The following is a 23,173-nucleotide window of genomic DNA, read 5'->3' as shown; positions in this document are numbered from 1 at the left end:
AAGACATCTCCAGGGACCATAAAGTTCTCCCTGATCAACAGAGAAGACATTCCCTTGAGACCTGGTAGATGTGGCAGAACATCAGTTTGAATAGATCATCAAAACTGTCCAACAGGCCGGGCACAGTGGCTCACGCCTGTAATCCCAGCACTTTGGGAGGCCAAGGCGGGTGGATCACCTGAGTTCAGGAGTTTGAGACCAGCCTGGCCAACATGATGAAACCCTGTCTCTATTAAAAATACAAAAATCAACCAGGCATGGTGGCGGGTGCCTGTAGTCCCGGCTACTTAGGAGGCTGAGGCAGGAAAATTGCTTGAACCCAGGAAGCGGAGGTTGCAGTGAGCTGAGATCACACCACTGCACTCCAGCCTGGGCAACAAGAGCAAAACTTGGTCTCAAAAAAATAAAAATAATAAAAAATAAATAAAACTGTCCAACAAAAAAAGTATATTAGGCCGTTCTTACATTGATATAAAGAAATACCTGAGACTGGGTAATTTATAAGAAAAGAGGTTTAATTGGCTTACAGCTCTGCTGGCTGTACAGGAAGCACGACACAGGCATCTGTTTTTGGGGAGGCCTCAGGAAACTTACAATTATAGTGGAAGACAAAGCAGGAGCTTACACAACAAGTGGTGAAAGCAGGAGGTTGAGTGGGGAGGTGCCACACACTTTTAAATGACCAGATCACATGTGAACTCAGAGTGAGAGCTCAGTTATCACCAAGGGGATGGCCTGAGCATTCATGGTGGGTCAGCCCCCAAGATCCAAACATCTCCACAGGGTTCACTTCCAACATTGGGGATTACATTTCAACATGAGATTTGGGTGGGGACAAATATCCAAACTATATCAGAAAGCATCAAAGCAATACAGACAATCTACTCACAAGGAAAATTGTGTTGTACCACTGGATTCTGTATCAGAACACAAAAATGGGAACTCCCTAGAAGTACTTTATGGACTTATGACCAAAAATGCTCCTGCTCCATAAAAGATGGTGAATGTGATCCTATTCACCAACTTAGACTGTGAACTGTATGTGCATATGTATGTGTGTTGTATGCATAGCATATGAATGAACATACATAAATAGATACAGCATTGCCCTGAAACATCTTCCTAAGAGATGTTGTTACAAAAGACAGTATTTGAGGTAGGCTTTATGTAGTATCAGTATAGGTCTATTCTATAGTCAGGGACATGATAGGTAAACAAACTTGAGTAAGTTGGTCTGGGAGCTTAAAGCACCTCCATATATTTCCATCATTCAAACATATACGCATTTATCAAACTGAAATATGAACATATTATTCTCCACCATGGTATCACCAAAACTAAGGAACTATAAATTCTAAGTTAGAAATGATGAAATACCCACAAGTATTTTGGAACTGCTTTTACTACCAATAAAGACATTGGCAAGATGCTAGTTTAGCCACTTGGAGAGAGTTGGTGTCATGTTATTACTATTTTAGTATTCCAAATGTTCATCAGAATGTTTTAGCCCCATTGTTTTAATCTTTATAGCTTTAAAGAATAAAAGGAATTTATGTCATGAAAAAGCCTACCAACTAAGACTTCAATACTTCAATCCTGTCTGTATAGTGGCAACCACTGGTTAATAGGGAATTGATAGAAGCAAGGCTTTTGGCTGCTAAATTATATTAAAACTTATAGGTGAGTTTTCTTTCATTCTTTTGTGGCCACCTAAAATGTATATCACTTTTACTACTTTCAAATATTTTAATTTTATTTAAGTTCAGGCGGTTTGATGGTGGCATTGGAGAAGATATTATACTAATACAACTTTCTTCCACTTAATTCCATTATCCCTTTTTAACCTCTTCACACTCATCTCCCAGTGCCCATAGTTAAATCTCTTCTTTCTGCAACTGCCTTCTCTGACTGTTCTTGCTGCCTTAAGGACCTTTTAGCATAACAATCCCTATGTCCTGTCAATAACCTTTCTATCTTCTCACGCTAATACACCTAAGGAGTTATTATTTATTGTCACAAAAGCAACTAAAGTTTCATGTGAAAGCATTATTTGTCTTAAAATAAGTAAGTTAATACAGTTTCTTTCTTTTCTAAAAATGCCATTGCTATTAATACAAAAAACACAGATGCTCAGAAAGTATTAAGTAGGTTGTGAGTTATGTCTGTAATTGTACAACTTTACTAATATGTCAGGAAAGTTTTGTCCCCATGAAGAGTGCCTTTAAGAATTCCAAAGTGTTATGTGATTAGATAAAGGGGTGAAAAGGACAGTTTGCTGGTTTTGTATAGAAGAAGCACACCATTCCTCATGGAGGAATTGGTAATTCAGAGGAGAATTCAGTGGAGGAAGGCAGATGGTTGATGCAAGCCTATGGAGATGGAAAAGCCTTGGCTTTTAAGCTAGTTGTCCAGTGATCAAATATAGTTAGTAATTTAAAATCTGATTGGCTCTTTTTTTTTTTTTTTTTTTTTTTTTGAAACAGGGTCTTGCTCTGTCACCCAGGCTGGAGTGCAGTGGTGTGATCTCCACTCACTGCAACTTCTGCCTCCTTGGCTCAAGTCATTCTCATGCCTCAGACACCTGAGTAGCTAGGACTGCAGGCATCTGCCACCACATCCAGCTATTTTTTTTTTTTTTTTTTGTAGAGACAGGGTTTCACTATGTTGCCCAGGCTGGTCTTGAACTCCGGAGCTCAGGTGATCTGCCCTTGGCCTCCCCAAAGTGCTGGGATTATAGGCAGGAGCCACTGTGCCAGGCCAAAATCTGGTTGGCTCTCGATAATTATTTCTTGATTGAATAGATGGAAAAATAATTGAATAAATAAAAGAAGTGGGTTTATCTTAAACAAAGGCTTTGATCTGTTGATGAAGACCTTATTTTCTAATCTATTATATGTGGATCTTAGATTAAATCTTCAGAAAGTTAAGCTCAGAACCTATTATTTGCTATATTCTTGATTTCCTTGTTTGTTTTGTTTTGTTTTTGTTTGAGACAGAGTTTCACTCTTGTCACCCAGGCTGAAGTGCAAAGGCACGATCTTGGCTCACTGCAACCTCCACCTCCCAGGTTCAAGTTCTACCTCAGCATCCCTAGTAACTGGGATTACAGGAGCCTACCACCACACCCAGATAATTTTTGTATTTTTAGTAGAGACAGGGTTTCACCATGTTGGCCAGGCTGGTCTTGAACTCCTGACCTCAGTTGATCCACCCACCTCTGCCTCCCAAAGTTCTGGGATTACAGGCGTGAACCACTGCGCCCAGCCTATATTTTCAATCAAGAATATGCTCAATATTTCAAGAGACTCAGAAGATCTTTGTGAAGTGCATATGTATTTTGTTGATATATACAAATATGTCTAAGTAAAAATTCGTATGAACAATATCTAAACCGATTTTATTGCTTCAATAAAGTATAATTACAATGAGCATAAACTTTAAGTATAATATGAACAAAATAGTTAATCATTTTTTAAGGAATTTTGTTAAAAGAGGTTAGATATCCAATTGTAGACACATTTCAGTTCTTTCAGATACTAGCGTTTCCAAAAAGACTTAAATTACCTGTAAGAATATTGAAAAATTGACAGCTTATTATTAGCTTACCCTACCCAGTAGAGAAGATGATTATTTATCATGTACCACATACTTGACACATTTAAGCAATCCTTATGTCTTATAATTACTCTCTGATAAGTATTATAATTTCTATTTTACAGATAAGAAATCAAATTCAGGAAGTAACTAAGTAACTTGTCAAGGATACAATATCTAAGTGGAAGAAACAGGATTCGACCTAGGTCCACCTGCTTCCCAAACCTATTTAATTTCTATTGCACAATGCTATCTCTACAGTCAGATGAATGTCAGATGAGTGAAGACACACACATATGCACATACACACACACACTAATAGCAAATTTCCTTACTTCTATCCTAATCCAAAACTTGTATTAGCAGCAAAAGCATACAGGTGCTATAATTATGTAGGCAAGAAAATAAAACCTAAACAAAGCATATTCTGAAGAGGAGAGAACATGATTTATTCTTGTAATCACTTAACTGAATGCAGTCATTCCACTATGACTCAGATTCTAATTGAAGCCCGGTAGAAGTTTAGAAACTGTGTTGATGGGATTTTTTCCACTTACCTTTTCCTTTGTCAATGTGATAGGGTGCTAGGAATCATTCCACTCTGAAGGATCCCCTTGTCTTCATGACCCAGTTTCTCTGACACCGTGTTTATTCTTATGATGACTGTGGTGGTAGGGGGGACTTGACAAGATCCTTTTTGCACTTTTATTGTCAATGGAATTTAATAGAACAACTTCTTTCAGGCTCTTCAAACATGAACTCTCCATTTCAAACTGCTTCCAAGTATGCCACTACTAAATAGAAATTTCTAGGGAAAGAAATAAACCATATGTTGCTTTTCCCTTCAGCTTATTTTAACCATATGGTACTAAAAATGGGAATGTAACAGTGCTATTAATTTAAACTCCCCGTGTTTCCAGCACTACTGTTCCCCAGTTAAAGAAATCTTTACTATTGGCCTGGAAAAACTGTCTTTGCCAAATAATTAAGAAGCAATGTGAGGAAAGAACATGTAACTGACAAGTGCACTCAAGCAGGCCTGAGTCTAAGAACACCACTCCAAAACCAGAGTTCACAGAACACGTACTGAACTGTTGCAAGAGTTCTGTGTTTGCACTTAATTCTGGCTTGGAACCGAGCTCGCAGGTTGTCACTGATATCCTACTCACTGTTTTTAACAAAAGGGCTGAGTCTGGAGCATTATCCTTCATTTGAATTACACATACTGAATACTTCAGAAGCTACAGAAGTTATTTGAGGTAACTATAAAAATGAATTTATTTATAGTTTTATAAAAAACCATAAACATGTTTTCAACACTGGAAGAATGACAACATATCTTCAACATAAATTCAGTGGGATACTAAGTTTTTAAAAAAAAACGTATAAAATAAAAGTTTGTTCAGCTTAGAAATTAGAAAAAACTTAGGAAACTAGTCACACTGAGATGCAATGTCCACTCTTCAAATACAACTGTTGATTTGAATTTTAAAAATATAAAAAATAATATAATTTCATGTAAACTAAAATGTATAACTCAGAGCCTTTGCAAATTTCATATTCGTGTCTGCTCTCTGCTTTTCATTTTGTTCAGGGCATATTGGGACACTGAGATGCTTTGGCTCTATGTCCCCATCCAAATCTCATGTGGAATTGTAATTCCCATGTGTTGAATGTGGAGCCTGGTGGGAAGGGATTGGATCATGGGGGTGGTTTCTAATGGTTTAGCACCAAGCCCCTAGTGCTGTCAAATCATAGAGTTCTCATGAAAGATCTGGTTATTTAAACGTGTGTAGCACTTCCCCCTTCTCTCTCTCTCTCTCTCCTGCCCACTTGTGAGACGGTGCTTGCTTCCCCTTTGCTTTCTGCCATGATTACAAATTTCCTAAGGTCTCCAGTCACACTTCCTGTTAAACCTGAGGAACTGTGAGTCAATTAAACTTCTTTTCTTCATAGATGACCTAGTCTCAGGTAGTTCTTTATAGCAGTCTGAGAACGGACTAATACAGACACAAATAAGGTTTTCACTTTTAATTTTAATGACATGTTTGTCAATCTTTTTCATTAAGAGTTTTGGCTTATTAAGCCCCATTTAAGAAATTCTCCCCTACTTTAAACTCATAAACACGTTAAAATTTTTTTTTCTTCTAAAAGTTTTATTTTTCATTTGTAGGTATTTAATAAGCCCGAAATTTATTTTCCTGTATAGTAGGGATTTATACCTGATTCCCCCTCACTGCCACGAGAAAAAACAATTGTTGCTGCATCATTTATTGGACAATTTATAATTCCCAACTAATTTGTAATGACAATTCTGTTACACATTATTTGAGATATATCTGAGTCTATTTCTGATCTCTGTATTCTGTACTCTTTGTCAATTTGTCTGTCCTTGGCTTAATACATTACTTTTTTAATCATTATAAATATAGAAATTGCTATCTTATAGGACAAATCCCCATTTAATGTTCATCTTCAGAGTTGTCTTGGCTATTCCTGGTCCTTTAGTTTTCCAAATGAATTTTATGATAACAATGTCAAATTTCTGAAAAATGTGTGAGAGTTTTACTATAGTCATATTGCATTTATAGATAAATTTTGGGGAAATTCTTTTTTTACTTCATATTATTGAGTCTCTCCATCCATATTTTGTTAGAACCCTAGCATCTATAGCATCTGTCTTACTGGTTATTGCTAGTGTATTGAGTTGCTATTTATTTTGTATGCTGATTACATAGCAGAAAACTTCCCTGATTTCTCAATATTTAAAATGTTTCTTATATTTCTATGGCTTTTCCATGCAATCATATCATCTGCAAATAAAGATAGTCATATCTTTCATTCTAATACTTGCATCTTTTATTTCTTTTGCTTATCTTATTGCAATGGATAGGACTTTCAATAAAATGTTGAATAAAATGGTGATAGTTGTCTCTTTTATCTTGTTTCTGATTTAAAATAATGTCCCTAAGTTTTACAATTAAGGACAATGTTTGTTTTAGGTTTTTAATATATTTTTTTAAGTTAGAATAAGGAAATTGCCTTCTCTTTTGAGTTTATTAAATTTTTTTATTATAAATGTAATTTTAAAAAATTTGTATATGTTTCCAGCATCAACCTAGTTGCTTCTACAGTTTCTCTCCTTTACTTGTTACTCTTGGAACCTAGGGGTGCCAAGATGGTTCAGCATCATAAAATCTCATGATATATTCATGATATATTTATTTTCAATAGATAGCCTAGTTACATTTGCTTTCACTTTATTTGATGTTTTGGAATCTATATGTATAAGTGAAACACTTATGTACAATTTATAAGTGAAATCCTTTCTTGTATATTTCTTGCCAGGTATTGATTATTGTTTTGTTGCTATTGTTCTTGTGGTTTTCTACAACAGTTTATATAAAACAATAATAATTTTTTCCTTGAAGTCAAGATTACTACTAATGGAATTTGGGCCTCAGCCCTTTTGTGGGAATATAATAATAATCTATTAACAATATAATTCCATTAAGGTTTGTTGCTTTATTGTGGTTCTCCTTTTCATCTTGGGTTTCCCTTAGTGTTTTATATTTTCCTAAATAGTATTCATTCCATCAAAGTTGCACAACTTATTTGCCCAAAATTTTTCCTAGCATATCATATGACTGTTTAAAATCTTTCTAATATCTGCAATTAGTACTCTTTTAATTTCTAAGATAGTTTATCATATCACCTCTCTCTGTTTCTTAAATAGTATTCCCGAGGTTCTAGCTAGTTTTCCTGATTCATTCTGTTGTTTCTTAGCTTTTGTATTAGTCCGTTTTCACACTGCTATAGATACTACCTGCTATAAAGACTAGGTAATTTATAAACAAAAGAAGTTTAATTGACTCACAGTTCTGCATGGCTTGGAAGGCCTCAGAAAACTTACAGTCAAGGTGGAAGACAACGCATCTTCTTCACACAACAGCAGGAGAGAAAGTGAGCCAGGGGAAACTGCAACTTTTAAACCATCAGACCTCACGAGAACTCACTTACTATTATAAGCCCAGCATGGGGGAAACCACCCCCGTAATCCAATCATCTCCCACCAGATCCCTCCCTCAATTACAATTCTAGATGAAATTTAAGTGGGAACACAGAGCAAAACCATATCAGTTATGTATATATGTACATATATGTATATATATAAAAATGCATTGTATATAATATATACATATATAACTGATATGGTTTTGCTCTGTGTATACATGTATATATGTATATATGTATATGTGTACATATATAGTATGTATATATGACACATATATAGTATGTATATATTACATATATTATGTATTTTATATATACACACACATATATATCTATTTAAATTTTTATTTATTTATTTTTTTTTTCTGAGATGGAGTCTCACTGTGTCACCCAGGCTGGAGTGCAGTGATATGATCTTGGCTCACTGCAACCTCTGCCTCCCAGGTTCAAGCAATTCTCCTGCCTCAGCCTCCTGAGTAGCTGGGATTACAGGCATGTGCCACCACGCCCAGCTAATTTTTGTATTTTTAGTAGAGACAAGGTTTACCATGTTGGCCAGGCAGGTCTTGAATTCCTGACCTCGTGACCCAACTGCCTCAGCCTCCGAAAGTGCTGGGATTACAGGCATGAGCCACCATGCCCAGCCAAGTTTGATATATACATTTTTTGTTTTCATTTTTATTATTTTTTTTTTACTTTCTTTATGTTTACTTTGCTGTTCTTTTTTAGTTTTTTGAATTGAACACACTGGATATTTTGAAATTCTTTTTCATATTGTTTTGTTTTAATGCACGCACTTAAGTCTATGAATGTACATTGGCTTTATCACACACTTTTTTTAATAGTACATAAAAATTTCATTCTAAAAATTTTGTAATTTCCATTGCTATTTCCTCTTTGATTCAAGGATTATTTAGGAGTTTTAGTTTCTAGTATATATTTTACTATATTTTTATTCATAATTTATAATTGTTATCAAAGAACATGTTGTGTATAATATAATTTCTTTACAGTTTATTGAAACCTACTTTGTGAACAATATTGTTCCTGTATACTGAAATTTTCTTTTTCTATTTTCTGGGTTATATATATATATATAACATACTTATATCATCAATGTTGTTTATATTGCATATTTTATATATTTGCTGTTTTGATTTTTTAGATATTTACTAATTTGTTATCTACTTAATCCCTCAGTTTCTAGTAAAAGTATGTTAAACTCCTATACCATGATTGTGACTTGCAGAATTTCTCCTTGTTATTTTTCATGGTCTAATTGTCTTTGATAATTCTTTCTATCGGTTAGGGTGTGATCAGAAAATCAGGAAGACTTTGAGTAATGTTGAGGAAGGGATTTATTATAGGGATTGGATCGAAAGCAACTGCGGGCTCTGGCTAAACTGTCTGTGCTGCTTCTTGTCTGGAGCTGCATCTGAAGGCAGCAGGGTCAACAGGAAGGAAAGTAGACATGAAATGGGGAGAGCAAGAATAAACCAGAAGCTGTGAGAAGACAATGAAAACTCAGAGGACACACTGGAAACTGTCTCACTGCCTTCAGGCCTCGCATTTGATGATATTAATCACCTGTAGGGGAAGCTGAAGCCCTTTGCCACAGAGCTGCACATGTTGGTGCAGAAGTCACAGAAGCTGTGGGAAGAGATCCAGCAAGAGTCAGAAGAGCTCTGGGACCAGCTGCTGCCCCAGGTGCTGCAACAGCTGAGCTGCAGAGCACAAATATGGTTATTACTTAACTCCTGCCTTCCAAATTTCATGCAAATTTCTATTGAGGCCAGCCCTAATCTGGAAGCATACAGAGACGGGAATTCTGGAAAGTCTAGTTTCAGACTAGAATGACAGTCCAAAGTCTAGTTTCAGACTAGAATGACAGTCCAAAGCCAACACAGGTTCCCTCACTATTTAGTTTCTTTCTTTATTTTTTTAAGTGCTTTTAGCCTTTAACTATTTTGTTTGATATTAATATTCTTACACTACTTTCTTTTGTTTAGGTTTTGCTTCATAGAAGTTTCTCATCCCTTTATTTAACTTTGTATTTGTAGTAGACATGAAAATCCATGGCTCCTATCTCCTACTTAGGGAGCATAATCAACCAGGTGTCTCAGCTGCTGTTCTTCTGGGTCTGCCACTGTGTTCATGTTAAGGCCACATTTCCCACAGGCTACTCAAGCAGCAACTGAGCATGATGGGAGAACTAATGCAAGTCCATTTCTGGAACACATGGGACTCCACAACCAGGTGACTTTGTCCTAAGGGCTCCCAATTAGAGTGTGAAAAAATGCCTTGGAACTGCATCATGGTTTAAGACTCTTCCTATTCAATCCCACCTTTTCTCTCCCTTTCACAGGGGTCAGACCTGCATGACAGGCTGAAAGGTTCCTTCCCCTCTTCCCCCTTTTACTTTATAAACATTTCTCCAATAAATTTCTTACACATCTAATTTTGTCTAGGTGTCTGCTTCTTGGAGAACCTGAACTAATGTACTGTGTATGTGTCACTTGTGAAACATGTTTTAAGAGGTTTATGTTTAATTTTATTTTAATCTGACAAATTTTTCTTTTAATGGATGAATTTAATCTACTTATCTACTTGGGTTTATGATATGTTTAGTTTTACTACTATATTGTTTCCTCTTTGCCAGCCTACTTCTTTACCTTTAGATTTCCCCTTTCATGTTTTCAATTTGACTGCTTAAATCCTAACAGGAAAAGCATGGGATACTAAAATAACAAAGCTTAAACTATCAGTGGCTTCAATTCAAGGTTATTTCTCACCCATTTTACATGATCATTGTACACTGGCTTATTTAGTCTCTCAGAAACCCAAACTGATGAAGGCTCCATCTCAACACTCACTTCCCTAAGAAAGGCAAATAAAAGAGAATATGCCAAACACCCACTGGCTCTTCAAGCTTCTGTCTAGAAGTGACACAGGGCACTTCCACCTCCATTGACTACAAGTAGTTACTTGGCCACTAAATTAAAGTATTATAGTTACCTGAATACCTAAATTCAAATGGGCAAGGAAATGCAATGCTCTATGTGCCCAGGTAGAAAAGGATGTTTGTGTATAGTCCTATTGACTACCTTGACTCCCCTCTGTTGGGTTGAAAACAGTACAATATATTCTTATGCTTTTAATGGTTGTTCTTTAATATACGTTAAACCTATCTATTTAACTACACAGTTGGCCTCCATATCTGTGAGTTCTGCATCTGTGGATTCAACCAAGCATGAATTGAAAATATTTGAAAAAAAAAATACATCTGTACTGAACATTTGCAGAGGTTTTCTTGTCGTTATTCTCCAAAACAATAGAGTACAAGGATTTACATAGCACTTACATTGTATGAAATATTACAAGTTATCTAGAGACGATTTAAAGTATACAGAAGGATGTTCATAGGTTATATGTAAATACTACACTGTTTTACGTCAGAGACTTGAACATCAATGGGTTTTGGTATCCACAGGAAATCCTGGCACTAATCCCTCACAAATACTGCAGGATTATTGTATTTCACTTTTTTAAACAAAGTCTAAACGTATGTAATATTTTAATCTTGTACCCAAATTCAAGAAAACATTAATGGGTTTTAACTATCTCTCTCTCTTTTTTTTCTTTGCTTAAAATAAATAATTTATCAGTTTTCTTCTTGATTGTGTTTTTATATTCATGGGCACATTTTAAATTTGAAGATTATAATCTTTTTTCATATCTCCAGTTCCTATGACATTTCTGCCTAATTTTGTTTCATAATTTAATGACTCTTTACATTAGGGGCCTGCAAACTGTGGCCCATGGTCTATATCTGGGTCACTGCTAGTTTCTATAAGTAAAGGTTTATTGAAACACACACATGGCCTATTCATTTATGTACAGAGTGTCCCCAACTTACTATGGTTCAATTTATAGTTTTTTGACTTTCCAATAGTGCTTCCAGCTATGTATATATTAATGGTTAAGTACCCATATAACTCTTCTGTTTTTATCTTTCAGTACAGTATTCAATAAACCACATGAGCTATTTAACACTTTATTATAAAATAGGCTTTGTGTTAGATAATTTCCAACTGTAGGCTAATGTTTAAGTTTTCTGAGTATGTTTATGATAGAGTAAGCTAAGTTATCATGTTTGGTGGGCTAGGTATATTAAATCCATTTTGACTTAAGCTTTTTTCAGTCTATGATGGATTTATCAAGACATAACCACATCATAGATTGAGGAGCACCTTTATGTCTATGGCTGCTTTCTTGCTATAATAGCACAGCTGAGTAGTAAAAAAAAGACTGCGTGGCCAGCAAAGACAAAAAGTACCTCCTAGCACTTTCCAAAAAACTTTGCACACCCCTACTTTAAATGAGTTACGGATTTTCATTTTAAAGTTCTGAACACTTTAAACATACTTTAAAACAACTCTTTTTCAGACTGTTGTACAACATTAATTTCATCTGGAGGGCCATCTTCCCTAGAATTGAAGTTCCTTGTGGGTTTTAGAACTTTGAAATATGGGCTCATTTTGAGAAGTGTTTTGTTTGTTAAGTATTATTCTTCCCTTTTTCTCTCTTCCAGTGTCTTTCCTCTCTCCTGTCTAGCTGTTTCATAGTTATCACTAGTAGGTCTCAGCACTGCAGTATAGAAACTAGTCTTACAATGGCAGTTTCGTCTGATGAGGCTTTCCTTCTTGATGACTATAGGATTCTTGCTAATCCAATCATCAAACCAGGAGAGTTGTTTGTGTAGTCAGGAGATCCTTTCCTCCTTCAGCATCCCTACATTCGCAGCTTCCTGTAACGCTTAGCCACTGTTAATTATCAGTAGTATGTTCTGAGTCACTTTTGATCAGAGAGGAGGGCAGACTCACCATAGCCGCTAACTTCAATTGATACCTGGTTCAAATCTCTGCTTTGAACCAGAACAGCAAGCGCCTGCTCAGTGTTGCCTGCTTCTAAACTAGGACTCTACCAGATTTGTAACTTATTCCGGTTCATCTATTTTTATTTCTGCTGTTTCTGAGTCACAGAATTGTTTATCATATTTTTTAATCTTGGACTTAGTGTTTGGTTTTCTTTAAAAAAATTTTCAACATGTTATTGGCACATATTTGGAGCAGAGGGATGCATCAAAGCATGAACTGATGGCACTACCTTGACTGAAAATCTCCGTTACATAGTTTATGTGATGATATAATGGTATCTGTTTATGGTATCTATTTACTGGGTAATTAAAATCATAAGCATTAAGTTTAAATGAAGTTACTTGAGTGACTGATGACAAAGTAAATTCAGAGTTACTTTTCACAGGGGATACACCATGTTTTGAAAACTGCAAGATTTAAGTAGAAGTATTAAATCAAATCTTTAATTCAGCAGAATAGGACTATCTTTATAGAAAGTAATAAAATTTATTTCAAAAGAAAATCTTAGTTCCGCATTTGAGAAGACAAAAGAGAAACAAAATCAGTTAGCAGAGTTGTAAGTTTTGTCAAGGCAAAGAGGCAAAAACAATTACATGGACAGAGAGTAAGGTATGATCTAAGCTACTAGCAATATTCATGAATTGTTTTACATTTCATTCAAAGTCTTTCATTTTAGAGCTCTAGTGGTTAATGTTCAGCTGTTAGTTTATTATTAATGGTTTAAAAGGACAAAAGGAGTAACAACTCATTTTTTTGAGACTGAATTTTATTTCCTTATACAATCTTCTTTGTTTCTGTTTTTGATTTCTGGATTAACCTAGAAAGTCATAGTTGAATCACTGGTAGAAGGCGGCTGAGTCCCTCCATCAATGCCTCACTAGAAACATCCATATTAGACTGTTAGATAAGTGAGAAATAAACTGATGTTTTGCCATTAAGATCTGGTGGTTTATTGTTACTGTAACTAGTGTTGCCTTAATTAATGCAATGCTAGATGATCCATTTCTGTCCTGGACCTGTTCTCCTAGATTTTAAAAAAATGTTTTCAGCTTAAAAACATGGTTTTCTATAGCTCTAATTTTTGTATGTCAGAGGAAATCAGAAAAAAAAAATCTATTTATAGAAGTTATTTCCACATAATCAACCAATAAGTTTTTTAAACTGAAAATAAGCTTTATTTTGGTCATGAAAGGTTAATCTTAATTTGTTTTCCATTAAAGCAAAATAAAGATGCATTTTTAGATGGCTCTTTGGTCATCTGTTTCTATTCAATGGTTGCTTATTACTTAATCTTAGTTTCAAAACTGAAATGGTATTTGAATAAAGTCTATCCAAATTTGAAAGTTGTCATTGGGATGAATATGCTGTGTAGTCAACCAAGAACAGGCTTTGCCTAGTGAAGCTTGAGAAAGATTATTTTAGAACTAATAAAACAAAGGAGTTTTGACAAATCTGAACAATGTCTACCACACTCTCTTGAAACTGCTTATCTGTTTCTTCAAACAGATATTCATTGAGCAATTTCCATGTATAAACTACCATGCTGAGCCCTGTAGGAAAAGAAAAGGAAATATGATTCACTGTCTCAGAGCCTCTGCTCACAGCCTCCAGGATCTTAAATTGTGGAGACAAGAGATATTCAAATATGTTACATGAGATAGTGTATGATAAATGTCAAGAGTGTTAGTGCAATAAGTAATGCAGAAAAATAATCCAGAGAAGGGATACAGAAACTCCAGCTGAGGTAATTAGAGGTTTAGCTTGAAAAAGGGAATGATATGGTGTATTTGTGACAGGTTGAACAACATACCCAAACTCTATGAAACTGGGTGAGATGGTTTGTGGCAAGGGTGTCTTTAGATCCCTTGATTCCAATCATGAGGTTGAGGCATTCTTATCAAATTTTGCAGAGACATGATTCTGTCATTGGATGACAAATCTATTATCCATAAAAAGTATATGTGTAGGTTTCCTACTACATATTGAGGCTGAAATACAATTAATTTACACACCATAATGAAGATAATAATAAATCTAGATTTAGAATCAGAAAACTTACGGTCGGGTCTTTACTTCATAGGATAAGCTGAGACAGTCACTTAATGTCTGTGAACCTCAGTTTTTTTATGTATACTGGGGATATATATTTCTACCCTTTTTATGTGAATAGTAGTTATGAAGAGCAAACGAGAAATGTGTAGGAAAGTGTTTTTTAGACTGTCAAAGGCTATGAAAATGTAAAGGGGGTAAAGGATGTGTGGTGGATTAAAGAGAAACACAAATTTCTGTGACACTTGTCTCATTAAAAGGTAGAGTCTTTACCTTGTCCCTTGACTTGAGAAAGAGGGGCTGGTGACCGTTTGGAGTGATGGAACACAGTGGAAGTGATGCTGTGGCAGCTTCTTGGGTCATGCTGTAAGAGATTAGCAGGTTCTATGTACTGTATTATAGGAAATTTTGCTCTTAAAACTGAGCAACCATGCTGTCTGGAAGCCCAAGAAGCCCACGTGAGAAAAACTGAAGAGTCCCAAACCAACCATCTCAGCTAAGTCCCAGCCAACAGCTATCACCAACTTGCCACTTATGTGACTGAACAGTGAATTATTTAGCACTACTCAAGCTACTTCAGCTGACATTCTGTGGAAAACAAATGCACTTCCCCTGTCATGCCCTGTGTAAATTGCAGATTTGTCAGTAAAACAAATGACTGTTGCTGTTTTAAACCATTAAGCTTTGGGGTAGTTTGACAGTCAGGAATGAATTACTGGAACATGATGTTTAGTAAATGAATTACTATATAATTTCAGAGTGTACTATAACTCATCATACACATTTTATTTACTTCGACTATAATTTTTATGATATAGTTTGAGGTGTCTTCACAAGTAATATGCTTCAGAGGGAGGAAAAGAGGCTTCAGCTAGTTCAGGCTTCCTATGAGCACCTCCCTCATTTAACTCTTACAATGGATCCAATAATTCTTAAATTTTTTTATGGAGGAGCAGGATGAGACATGAAGCTTGTGGTAAGGTCTAATAGAAAATAAAATCACAACAGAGAGGCTGGAGAAAAGTCATGACTGCTTCATCAGTATACTATTCTTCTTTTGAAAATAGCTCATGGTTTGCTAGAGACACTTCGTAGAAATTGAACATCTCAATATGGAACACCAGACAACCATATGGCCTGAGATGTGTAATGTATTTTTTTACTAGATATTGTCGGATATACCCAAAAAACTTCTTTCAACATTTCCTTAAGTGAATGTCTTCTAAAGTCAAATTCTCTCAAGATGTATCTGTCTTAAAATATCTCTATTTCACCTTAATTTTGGAAGAATGTTGTTATGGGGTACAGAATTCGAAATTGATAGTGTAATTCTTTCTTTCAGCATTTTAAAGATGTCATGCCATTGTCGGTTAACTTCCATTGTTTCTGTTGAGAAGTCTGCAATATTCTTGTTTTTCTTTTTCTTCTAAATGTAGTGTGTATGTGTGTGTGTTGTGTTATGTGCATATGTATGTGTGTGATGGCTGCTTTTGAGAGTTTCTTTTTATCTTAGGTTTCTTGAAGCTTGACTTTGTAATTATACGGTTTGAGGTTCACTACCTATTTGGTTTTGGATCTGTGGGTTGATAACTTCCATCAGTTTTGGATGTTTCTTGGCCAATGTCTCTTCAAATTATTTCTTTGGCTCCATTTTATTTCTGTTCTACTTTTAGTAATACAACACACATACTTTGACCATTTGATACAGTGCCACAGACGGGGGGTTGGTTGCTTTTCTCAGTTCCTAATTTTTTTTTCTTTTTTCATTTTAGTTTAGGTAATTCCAATTCACTTAATCCTTTCTTTTGCGTTTCCTAGGCTGCTGTAAAACAAATCAAACAAATTCTTCATTTATGCTACTGGGTTTCCAAATCCTAGAATTTTTCTTTGTTTTTATGTTTCCAGTACTCTACTAAAATGAAATCTGGCATCTGTTCCCACATGTGAACCATGTTTTCCATTAGTTTTTCCTAAAAAAAATTTAACATTTTATATAAGATGTTTTATTTACTAATTCTAATATTGTGGTCACATTTGGGTCTACTTCTATTAATTATTTATTGAATTGATTATGGGTCATATCACTCTGCTTTATACCACACAATTTTTTATGCCAGAAATTGTGTGTAAAAGTACCATATACATTATTTATTCAAGAAAAAGAAATGTCTGTTCTTGTGACTGGCTGCAAGTGATGAAGCTAAAGCAATCTGATATATAATTGAGCCGGGTCTGAGGTTTGTTGTAGCTTTTGTTAGATCTGTTAACTCACCATATGTTTCAAATGTTTTACAGGCAGCATTGGAACTAGTTTATCTGGGCACTGTACAATTATGGAAATGTCTTTATGTTTTACATCCCTGTGACTATATTACCCAGATTTGGGGGTTCCTGTGGTGGTCTTTTGTCTCTTTACCTCTGCTTCTGACTTCCTAAAACTCACAAAATCTATTCATACTTTGCTGCTTTGCCCTTAGGTTTTGGCATGCTACTATCTTGCACTCAAGTAAGGCTCTGAATGACTTGTGGCTGATATTTCTCAGTTCAACTATTGTGCCTCCAGCTTTTGGTTTCTGCGTAATTGATCCACTTTAGAGGAAATATCTTTCAACCTTCTTTTCCTGTTCCCAGGCATTAGAGAAGCACTGTTGTGCAGTCATTAAGGGCCTGAGGTGCAGTAAGCTCTCTCTGCCCTCCTGCTGTACTCCTATTCTTCTGCAAGCTACCGCATGTGTTCAGTGAAGGCATTGTGAAATTAAGATTGGCAACTGGGTGTGGAAGTGCACTCTCACAGACCTCCTTGGAATCTCATACATCAGGCTAGCCACACATAGTTATTAAAATTTTATTAAAATTTTGGCTAGTTTCTCCTTACCTCTGTCTATAGCAGGTTTGCTCTTTCTCCTTACATGCCCACAGATTTTGGGTTTTTCTCTCATAGAAAGGGCTTTTCTCTTTCTGGAATTTAATTTATTTGGATTGTGTTTTTGTCTTTAGCAATCTAATGCAAAAAAACAAAAAGAAAATCATAACTTTATAACTTCTCTGGCTTGTTTCCTTTGTTAGGGTGAGAGCAGTGGTCTCTCGACTTTATACATCCTAACCAGAAGCTCTCATATCTTTATAATACATTTCTTTTTTCCTTTAATTTTTCAGGGTTATTTTTGATGTTTGTAAACTATGCCAAGTATTGATATTATTCATCATATATGAATAAACAAAGATGTGGAACTTAATCACAATCACATAAATTGAATTATAAAAATTTTTAATTTCAGGAAACATTCAAATAGTTATTTTAGACAATTACCATAACTAAACAATATGAGTATGACTGATGCCTCTTCCAGATCTTAAATCTTTTGATTTAAGTAAAATCCATTACTTTTGATTTGTGCTGAAGCAATTTTTTTTTTTTTTTTGAGATGGAGTCTTGCTCTGTTGCCCAGGCTAGAGTGCAGTGGCACGATCTCGGCTCACTGCAAGCTCTGCCTTCTGGGTTCACACCATGCTCCTGCCTCAGCCTCCTGAGTAGCTGGGACTACAGGTGCCCGCCACCACGCCTAGCTAATTTTTTGTATTTTTAATAGAAACAGGGTTTCTCCACATTAGCCAGGATGGTCTCGATCCCCTGACCTCGTGATCCACCCGCCTTGGCCTCCCAAAGTGTTGGATTACAGGTGTAAGCCACCACGCCCAGCCCTGAAGCAAATTTTTAAAAAATTACTACTGAAACACCCTTCTTCATAAATACATGCAAATAATCTTTTTATGTAGCTTCATACTTAGTAACCTTTAATTTATTATATATTAGTATGTATTATATATAATATTTTACTTGCACACAAATATTTATGCGTTCAGTCTTTTTTCTGTCTCTCTTCTAGAACTTCTACCATTTCCTAAAACACTGTGACTATAGCAAGACCAAAATAAGGCATTATATTTAAGATAGAGAGTGCATGCAAGAGAGAGCAGGCACAATAGATTTAGTAATTTTATTTTCTTTTGTAAAATTGCTACTATTTCTTCCAAAGATCAATGAATATTCCACAGAAGAGGTGCCATTACTTTAAGTTATCATGTATTGCTCTTTATAGATACTTAATCATCTATTGTGTCGATGGTTCTTGTTTATGAGGTTTGTCGCTCTCACATTAAAGGAAAACATGTAAATGTTATCAAAATATTTTTAATCTATAGAGTAATTTCACTGATTGAAAGTGGTAAGTTGTGGCTGTAACAGAAAGATCAACTATGAACAAATAATATTTGTTCTGGTGCCTTTCTTTATGCAAGAAATACCAATTATTCTGGATTAAGAGTCATAAAATAGTATTACACAGTGGGTAGAAGAGTCACATACATATACACACATGTTCATGAACAAGAAACATATGTTCTGTCGGATAGTACAAGTAAGGCTGGGCATCTTAGTTGTAATAATGTGACTCCAAATTTTTCTAATGCAAAAGCGGAAAGGATTGGTTAGTGCTGGTCATGCTGAGATCAATAGATCTATCTTATTTTTTCATATATAAAATCTTATTCAATCATAGGTAAAATGGCAATACAAAATAACACAAGAGCTCTAATAAAGTCTATGTCATTCATTGCTTTTTGATATGAACTGCTTTATATTCTGATTATGTTGCTGCTATAAAATGAACAAAGAGTAACATGGAATTTGATAAAGACAAGAAAACTTTTATTAAACTTTTACAACAGTGAGATAAATTATTCATGCAATTGCATGAATAATGGTATCCATGCTGATTAAATCAGCTAAGAGGAAGCAAAGTATTCACGTGCATGGCATGAGTTCCATTTTCAAACAGTTCTGAAATGAAAATGCAATATAAAACAACACAGTAGTTGGTCCCCCAAAAATGGAAAGAAAAAAATGTGGAGTACAGTATTAATTCAAAAGGGGAGGGAAAAGTTTAAAGCACTTGCACTTCTGAAATCCACTAGCCAGAAGGAATGTTCAAAGACAGAAAAAATAATCCACAACTTCAAAGGAATTTAATGAAAGAGAAATAGCAAAGATGACGAGGGTGCAAGAGGGACAGACCTAGGGCTTAGAGGAGGGAGAGAATGACTATTTATCCAATGAACCATTCATAGCCTATTCTATCTGAGGCTTGAATAAAATAGGATTCTCTCCAAATTAAGCTGTTGGGCACATGCCAGCATTTTGGGATGATCTGAGAAAGGAGTTGCTGCTGGTAACAAATGAGGTGTCTTCTACAGCTCCCCTGCCACACAAATTTTGAAATTTGTGACTATCACTTGTCCTTTCATCAAAATGTTCGCAAAAGGAAAGTGTCAGAGTTCATACTTCTCTTTCCACATCACTGAGCACATGAAATGGAGGAGAAAACCCTTGCCACCCACAGAATTCCAAAGAGCTGAGTGCATGCTGCAGAACACACTGGAAAAGTAGGAAGAGAGAAAAAATAGCTCATAAATGAGCCCAGTAGAGAAAGGGGGAGGAAAAAGAGGCACGGGGGGAAAGATACTGACCAAAATGGTAAAATTCCTTACCAATGATGATGCACAAATCCACCCTCAGAAGGCAGGGTGCTTTTCACTAGTGAGTGGTCCATCTGATTTGAGTGATTGACATATACATGTAGGGAGGACTGGAGACCCTTCGTGTCTGTGGGACTCCCTGTGAACCTTCAGCCTTACTGGCTGCTGGTGGCCCTGTCCATTCTGAATGGCTAGTTCGGCTGTCCTGATTGGTCAGTGCCTGGCCCTGTCCATTCCGATTGGCTGGTTCGGCTGTCCTGATTGGTCAGTGCCTGTGCCCGTGCTACCTGTTCCTTAGAATAACTATCACCTCTGTTCTTAGTCCAAGCCGCTGAGAGAGCCCTGAAGCATTCTCTCACCACTGAGCATACCTCTCCAGTTCCTCTCTGTGTTCCTCCTTCTGTGCTGCCATGTCGTGCTCCCTCCTCATTTGCCTTCTCCTCTGACTAGATGTTCATCTTTCTGGAGGGATCTGCCAGTCTCTGGAGTCTCTTAGTCCTCAGGAGTAAAGACAGAAAGGTAACCCAAGAACATGCCCTTGAACTTTGTTGCTCCTTAGGAGAGACATAGTGTAATGTATACTTATTTTAGTCTTACCTTAACTTTCTTTTGAATAAAGCCATCTGTTGTCACCCAAGTGCTTCTCGTTTCTCTGGTTTCCAAGGCTCCCCTTTCTTTTGATAGTAACAGCCAGCTGAGTTCCCAACCTGCCTGACTGTAGGAGTTCTAGGGCTGTTCCCCAACATTTCTGGGCATCCCTAGTGAGTGTCTAAATGCTGCATAAAGCTTCTCTGGCTTCCACTTGTCACTTGCTACCAGGGACCACCACTCTAAGACCACACCCACCAATTATCTCATTACTCTTTTCTAAGCTGCAGCCACTATCCCTTTATTTCCCAAACACAAAGATACCATGTTTGACAAAGTAAATGAAGACTTGCAAGATATGATAGGAGATTTATAATACAGAAGGGAACACCACTTTTAAAAGTTTGTACAAATTTAAGGGGTGCAAGTGCTATTTTGTTATCTTAATATATTGTGTAGTGGTGTACTCGGGACTTTTAGCGTATCCACCACCAGAATAGTGTGCATTGTATCCATTAAGTAATTTCTCATCGCCCACCCCCCTTTCACCCTCCCCACCCTTCCTAGTCTCCCATGCCTATCATTCCACACTCTATGTCCATGTGTACACAGTATTTAGCTCCAACTTAGAAGTTAGAACATGCAGTATTTGGCTTTCTGTTTCTGAGTTGGGAAAAAGTTTAACGTATCACTGTCAGAGTCTATATTATTTTTCAAAGGACTCCTTTGGTCTCTCCTTCTTGTCACTGACAGCTGCCGGAGTGTGGTGCCCAACCATGGTCCATAGTTTCTTTCTTAGGTCCTGTCCTCCTAGAACATAGAGCCCCAAACCCCTATATCCTGGCCTATAAGAGGAAACATTATTGGATATTATAATTGTCCTAGAAGTGTTGTTCTATCCTCCAAGAAGGCAACCATTGCTTGAAAAACAAAACAAAACCAGAACACAGAATGTATAAATTCCATTCAAAAGTATGGCATTTGAATGTTTCACCAGTCAGAACTTTCTTAAGGACTAAGTAAATTCATTACGTGTGCATGACTTAAAAAGGCGCTACAGAATGGTTTCTCTCACACAAAGCAAGACTCCGTAGTAAAGACAAATTTTAGCTCAACCTATAGAGCCTCAGAGAGTTGGGAAATCTTTAGATTCTGTTTCAAGGACACCACCTCTTATATGTAATGGGTTTTTAAGTGATGCTACTGCTGAAGAGAAGATGAAAATACCTTAATTAAATAAAAAAAACTTGTAACATAATGCTGAAACAGAATTATTTAGAGGCTAGTGATCCCATTTCTTTTTTTTTTTTTTTTTGAGACGGAGTCTCACCCTGTCTCCCAGGCTGGAGTGCAGTGGCGTGATCTCAGTTCACTGCAACCTCTGCCTCCAAGGTCCAAGTGATTATCCTGCCCCAGCCTCCTGAATAGCTGCGATTATAGGCGCGTACCACCACGCCTGGCTAAATATTGTATTTTTAGTAGTGACGGGGTTTTGCCATGTAGGTCAGGCTGGTCTTGAACTCCTGACCTCAAGCGATCTGCCCGACTCAGCCTCCCAAAGTGCTGGGATTACAGGCAAGAACCATCGTGCCCAGCCCATTTCTTCTTATACACCAAACTCTACTGCCACTAGTGGTGACTCTGTAATGCAATGGTGCTGCCTCTAAGAAAAAAGAATGACCTTTCTCAAATTATGGAGCTGAGCTAGACTTTCTTTCTCTCATGTTATCATGCTGGATTTAGTAAGTGTGATAAAATTAAATAATTAACAATATTTCTTCAATCCTACATGTGCCAGGCATTGTGCTGGGAGTTCAGGATAAAAAGATAATAAAAGTGTGGTCACTATCTTTAAATTGCTTCCAGTCCAATAGGAGAAACAGACTTATAGGTACATAATATCAGTAGGGAAATTATATATAGGGTACAATGAATGCATTGTCAGTTCTGGGAGGGAGGAAGAGAGGAACAGAGGAAGAAAGATCTTTATCAAGTAGTTCATGTTTGAGTCCTGTTAATAAGTGGTGCTTTCCAGGTAGACAATGTTAGGGGTGTTGGGGGTGCATTTTCAGATGTGTCTGCAGTGAAGTGGGTGACAAAGCATGCATGTGAACCCTTGCCTAATTTTATTGGACAACCTTCAACTTTTTCCTCTTACTGGGACTCTCCCATTGTAACTTAATGCTTCTAACATAATATAACATGATAGGATTTGGAGATGATACCTTGTTAAAACCAAATAGAATCAGCTTTAGGGTTCAGAATGACACATTCCTGCGGCAGGTGAAGGGATTCCTCCAATTTTTCCGTCCTATATCCAACTCTTTATTGTGTTATACATGCTACTTTCTCTAAATGCTAATGATAAAAAATCAAATCTATGACCAAGGTGGGAGAAAATGAAGATTGGCTAATTATGTCAGTGATAGATCTATATTTACTCAAGAAAGCCATGA

The 23,173-nt window shown here is 36.3% G+C and overlaps 2 long non-coding RNA genes across 8 annotated transcripts in view; one reads left to right on the top strand and one right to left on the bottom strand.

The window, feature by feature from the left end:
- The window catches only part of LOC105479474 (uncharacterized), an 81,002-nt gene that overhangs the window by 25,911 nt on the left and 31,918 nt on the right, over window positions 1-23,173 (bottom strand). For 5 of the 6 annotated variants that reach the window (XR_011623622.1, XR_011623621.1, XR_011623620.1 and 2 more), the window contains 4 exons: window positions 20,501-20,627; window positions 17,470-17,595; window positions 14,868-14,958; window positions 4,152-4,402 (listed from right to left, as the gene is read on the bottom strand). This is a non-coding gene — a long non-coding RNA (uncharacterized lncRNA). The remainder of the gene's footprint in view (window positions 1-4,151; window positions 4,403-14,867; window positions 14,959-17,469; window positions 17,596-20,500; window positions 20,628-23,173) is intronic. The other variant, XR_011623623.1, reaches the window with a different exon arrangement.
- The window catches only part of LOC139363373 (uncharacterized), a 58,772-nt gene that overhangs the window by 28,424 nt on the left and 7,175 nt on the right, over window positions 1-23,173 (top strand). The window contains exon 3 of one of the 2 annotated variants that reach the window (XR_011623628.1): window positions 1,531-1,670. The exons of the other annotated variant lie outside the window; for it this stretch is intronic. This is a non-coding gene — a long non-coding RNA (uncharacterized lncRNA). Of the gene's footprint in view, window positions 1-1,530; window positions 1,671-23,173 lie in introns of those variants that run through there. 2 annotated transcript variants of the gene reach the window in all.

Source organism: Macaca nemestrina, chromosome 5, assembly GCF_043159975.1.
Source record: "Macaca nemestrina isolate mMacNem1 chromosome 5, mMacNem.hap1, whole genome shotgun sequence".
Lineage (NCBI taxonomy): Eukaryota > Metazoa > Chordata > Mammalia > Primates > Cercopithecidae > Macaca > Macaca nemestrina.
The sequence above is the reverse complement of the archived record's forward strand: the minus strand, read 5'-3'. Positions and strand labels throughout refer to the sequence as shown.